This window comes from Colobus angolensis, unplaced genomic scaffold (assembly GCF_000951035.1).
Source record: "Colobus angolensis palliatus isolate OR3802 unplaced genomic scaffold, Cang.pa_1.0 Scaffold279, whole genome shotgun sequence".
Classification (NCBI taxonomy): Eukaryota; Metazoa; Chordata; class Mammalia; order Primates; family Cercopithecidae; genus Colobus; species Colobus angolensis.
In genome coordinates, this window is record NW_012116032.1 from 709,597 (window position 1) to 715,425 (window position 5,829).

The following is a 5,829-nucleotide window of genomic DNA, read 5'->3' on the forward strand; positions in this document are numbered from 1 at the left end:
GAATAAATGTGTATACAGATAGCAAGTATGCTTATCTAATCCTACAATCCCATGCTGCAATATGGAAAGAAAGGGAGTTCCTAACCTCTGGGGGAATCCCCATTAAATATCACAAGGATATTTTATTGTTTATTATTGCACACAGTGCAAAAACCCAAGGAGGTGGCAGTCTTACACTGCCGAAGCCATCAAAAGGGGAAGGAGAGGGGAGAACAGCAGCATAAGCAGCTGGCAGAGGCAGCAGAAAGAAAGAAAGAGTCAAAAAGTCAGAGAAAGAGAGAGAGAGGAAGAAATAGACAAAGAGAAGAAGACAGAGAGAGGAAGAGACAGAGAGAGAGAAAGTCAAAGAAGGAAAGAAAGGAAGAACCAAAGAGAGAAGGAAAGAGAAAAAGAGACAAAGGAGAAGTCAAAGAGAAAGAAAGACAGATGGAAGTAGTAAAGAAAAAACAGTGTACCCCATTCCTTTAAAAGCCAGGGTAAATTTAAAACCTCTAATTGATAATTTAAGGTCTTCTCTGTAACCCTGTAACACTCCAATACCACCTTGTTGTTAGTGTAAACAAGGGCATAGCCTGAAAGCACTGAGGCCACTGACAACCTGTAGCCTTCCTATCAAAAATCTTTAACCCAGCAGGTTTCCTAATAGGGGATCTAAATCTTAATTACCATACAAAGGTCTGACCAGATCTAGGAGGAACTCCCTTCAGAACAGGATGATAGATGGTTCCTCCTGGGCGATTAAGGGAAAAAGACACAATGGGTATTCAGCAAGTGATAAGCAAACTCTTGTAGAAGCAGAGTTAGGAAAATTGTCTAATAATTGGTCTGCGTGTTGTTTGCACTCAGCCAAACCTTAAAGTACTTACCGTATCAGGAAGGAGCCATCTATACCAATCCTAATATGGACTGAACGAGGTCTTCTTGATAGCAAAGAATAATTGAAATCCCAAACTTACAAGATTTTCAACAAAGGTAAAATTTGCTAAAAGTTAAGAGTGTAACATGTATTATCCTACTACCACACACTCTCAAAGGATTTCTCAGACAGTTTACAAGAAATAACAAAATCTATCCTTACTCTACAATCCCAAATAGACTCTTTGGCAGCAGTGACTCTCCAAAACCGCTGAGGCCTAGACCTCCTCACTGCTGAGAAAGGAGGACTCTGCACCTTCTTAGGGGAAGAGTGTTGTTTTTACACTAACCAGTCAGGGATAGTACGAGATGCTGCCCAGCATTTACAGGAAAAGGCTTTTGAAATCAGACAACGCCTTTCAAACTCTTATATCAACCTCTGGAGTTGGGCAACATGGCTTCTCCCCTTTCTAGGTCCCATGGTAGCCATCTTGTTATTACTTGCCTTTGGGCCCTGTATTTTTAACCTCCTTGTCAAATTTGTTTCCTCTGGGATCAAGGCCATCAATCTATAGATGGTCTTACAAATGAAACCCCAAATGAGCTTAACTAACAACTTCTACCAAGGACCCCTGGACCCACCCACTGGCCCTTTCACTGGCCTAAAGAGTTCCCCTCTGGAGGACACTACAACAGCAGGGCTCCTTCATCACCCCTATCCAGCAGGAAGTAGCTAGAGTGGTCATTGCCCAATTCCCAACAGCAGTTGGGGTGTCCTGTTTAGAGGCGGCATTGAGAGGTGAAGCCAGCTGGACTTCTCGGGTCGAGTGGGGACTTGGAGAACTTTTCTGTCTAGTTAAAGGATTGCAAATGCACCAATCAGTACTCTGTGCCTAGCTAAAGGTGTGTAAACACACCAATCAGCACTCTGTAAAAATGCACCAATCAGAACTCTGTCTAGCTAAAGGTTTGTAAACGCACCAATCAGCACTCAGTAAAATGGACCAATCAACTCTCTGTAAAATGGACCAACCAGCTCTCTGTAAAATGGACCTATCGGCAGGATATGGGCGGCACCAAATAAGGGAATAAAAGCTGGCCACCCAAGCCAGCAGCAGTAACCCGCTGGGGTCCCCTTTCACACTGTGGAAGCTTTGTGCTTTTGCTCTTCACAACAAATCTTGATGCTGCTCACTCTTTGGGTCCGCACTACCTTTGAGAGCTGTAACACTCACCACAAAGGTCTGCAGCTTCACTCCTGAAGTCAGCGAGACCATGAACCCACCAGGAGGAACAAACAACCCTGGACGCGCCACCTTTAAGAGCTGTAACACTCACTGTGAAGGTCTGTGACTTCACTCCTGAAGTCAGCAGCGCCACAAACCCACTGGAAGGAAGAAACTTCAGACACATCTGAACATCTGAAGGAACCAACTCTGGACACACCATCTTTAAGAACTATAGCACTCACCACGAGGGTCTGCAGCTTCATTCGTGAAGTCAGTGAGACCAAGAACCCACTGGAAAGAACCAATTCTGGACACAGGATCATGAGGTCAGGAGATTGAGACCATCCTGACTAACACGGTGAACACGGTGAAACCCCATCTCTACTAAATATACAAAAAATTAGCCAGGCGTAGTGGCAGGCACCTGTAGTCCCAGTTACTTGGGAGGCTGAGGCAGGAGAATGGCCTGAGCCCAAGAGGCAGAGCTTGCAGTGAGCCGAGATCACGCTACTGCACTCCAGTCTGGGCAACAGAGCAGGATTCCAAAAAAAAAAAAAAGAAAAGAAATGAAATACTGATACATGCTACAATGTGGATGAACCTTGCAAACATTATGCTAAGAGTCCATATACACAAGGTCACATATTGCATAATTTCATTTATATAAAACGTCCAGAGACAGAAAATAGATTATGGGTAACCAGGGACTGAGGGGAGGGAAGAATGAGGAGTAATTGCTAGGGTACCAGATTTCTTTGGGGGATGATGATAATGTTCTAGAATTAGATTGTGGTGATAGTTGTGCAATCTTGTGAATATACTAAAAGCCACTGAACTCTACATTTTAAAGGGGTGAATTATATGGGTATGTAAATTATATATCAATGATCTTTTTTTTATTTCATTAGGAGCTCATGCCTAAGGTCAGGGTATCAATATGATCAAGTTTATTGGACTCATGGATACAAGCATCCTGTGAGCTGATTCTTTGGGAGATCATGGTGTTATTATTAATATTACTTACTTGATAGCAAAAAGACTAATCGATGTAGACCATATTTAAAATCTTTGTGATATATTAATTCTTAAGTTTTACTTTGAAATCTATCACCAAAAGAAAGGTAATATGACACATAAATAAAAGCAAATTTGATTATTTTACAGAGTTTCATTATAATAGGACAGTGGTTCTAGTCATTTTTAGACATCTTACCACCAAGCCTAAACTACCACACAGTAAAAACTGACAACAATATGACCCTAAATATCAAATTAGACTCATTACAGCAAGTAACTAGCAGCTTATGTATGATCAAAATCTGATTTCTCATAGCCATGAACACATTTCCTTCTTTTACACACTGAACAAGTAATCTGTATTTTAATTACTATAAATTAAACCTTATTATGACTAATTTAAAATGGGAATCCTTTTTTAATGTTGGGCATATACAGTAGTTATTAAATTTCTATATTTTATTGGTAGATTTCAATGAAAATATCTAAATTCTCTGGGGTTTTCTTTGGAATTATTTGGTTGTTAATATAGTATAATAAGAGGACAATAAAATCACTGAGGTGCTCAACCCCTCATTTCTCTTTTCCTTCCCTACACACATGGCATATTCATGTAATTTTATTTTAAAGTGTTAATTAAGGTTGGCATGGTGGCTCATGCCTAGAATCCCAACACTTTGAAAGGTTGAGGCAGGAGGATCACTTGAGTGCAGGAGTTCAAGATCAGCCTGGGCAAAATAGTGAGATTCCTACAAAAAATAAAAAATGTAAATTAGCCAGGCATGGTGGCACAAGCTTGTGGTCCCAGTTACTTGGGAGGCGGAAGTGGGAGGATCACTTGAGCCTCGGAGGTTGAGGCTGCAGTGAGCCATGATTGTGCCAGTGCACTCCAGCCTGGATAACACAGCAAGACCCTGTATCGAAACAAAGAAAAAAATTGTTAATTAGAATATTTTTGGTTAGCATTCAATAGTAAATTATTACTGAAACACCAGGTATTCTGTCTAGGTCCCGCTGCTCACAGCTCAGAAAGCCAATCACTGAGACAACAATTATTGCCAAGGAAGAAGGCTTTAATCCGGTGCTACAGCTGAGGAGATAGGAAATCAGTCTCAAATCTGTCTCTGGCTAACTAAAATTAGGGGTTTATATAGTAGGAAAGAAATGTAACAATGTATAAGAAAACAGCAACTAGGGAGAGGTGAGGAAGTGATCATAATGAATGAAGGGACTGGCATCTCATTGTCTGGATGCAGTGATTTTGTGTGTTTCAGTTTTTTGATACATTTTTTAAGAGGCCTTCTGGAGGAAGAAGCTCAGATAAAATAAATGTAAGTTTCAAGCTTTAAGACCAGAACAGTTAATTTCTATGTTTATCCAAAAAACAGTCTATGGCAGCAGTCCCCAACCTTTTTGGCATCAGGCACTGGTTTTGTGGAAGACAATTTTTCCACAGACATTGGGGGCCATGGTTGTGGGATGAAACTGTTCCACCTCAGATCATCGGGCATTAGATTCTCATAAGGAGCATGCAACCTGGATCCCTGGCATCCGCAGTCCACCATAGGTTTCACACTCCTAAGAGGATCTAATGCTGCTACTGATCTGATAGGGGATGGAGCTCAGGTGGTAATGCTCACTGGTAGCTCACCTCCTGCTTTGCATCCCAGTTCCCAACAGGCCATGGATGGGGGTTGGGGACCCCTGGTCTGTGGGACTATTGGGTCAGTTTCAAAATGTTTATGCCAATAAAATAGACTTTTCTTATAACCTTGAATTAGTTATCTAGTGCTGCATAGCAAATTACCCCAAATCATAGTGACTAAAAATTAAAATGTTTATTATCTCAGTTTCTGTGAATCTGGAATTTAAGAGCCACTTAGCTGGGTGGCTCTGGCTCAGGAGCTCTCATGAGGTTGCGAGAGCGGCAGGCATTCACAGCCTTGATTGAAACTGGAGGATCCGTTTCTACAAAGGCTCACGTGCATGGCTGTTGGCAGTAGGCCTCAGTTCCTCATTGCACATAGAGCTGTTTGATGTATCCTCCCAACCTGTCACCTGGCTCCTGCCCCACCCCCAGGCCAGTGATCTGAAAGAGAGAGCAAGGAGCAGGCGACAAAGCATTCTATGATCTCATCTTGGAAGCTGCACATCATCACTTCCACCATACTCAGTTCATTAGAAGTGAGTCCCTAAGTGCAGCCCATACTCATAGAGAGAGGAATCAGTCTCCACCTTTAGAAGGGAGGAATGGCACCTCAAGAATCTAGGACTAGAAATACCATATGACCCAGCCATCGCATTACTGGGTATATACCCAAAGGATTATAAATCATGCTGCTATAAAGACACATGCACACGTATGTTTACTGCAGCACTATTATAATAGCAAAGACTTGGAATCAACCCAAATGTCCATCGGTGACAGACTGGATTAAGAAAATGTGGCACATATACACCATGGAACACTATGCAGCCATAAAAAAGGGTGAGATCGTGTCCTTTGTAGGGACATGGGTGCAGCTGGAAATCATCAATCTCAACAAACTTTTGCAAGAACAGCAAACCAAACACCGGATGTTCTCACTCATAGGTGGGAATTGAACAATGAGATCACTTGGACATGAGAAGGGGAACATCACACACCGGGGCCTATTATGGGGAGGGGGGAGGGGGGAAGGATGGCATTGGGAGTTATACCTGATGTAAATGACGAGTTGATGGGTGC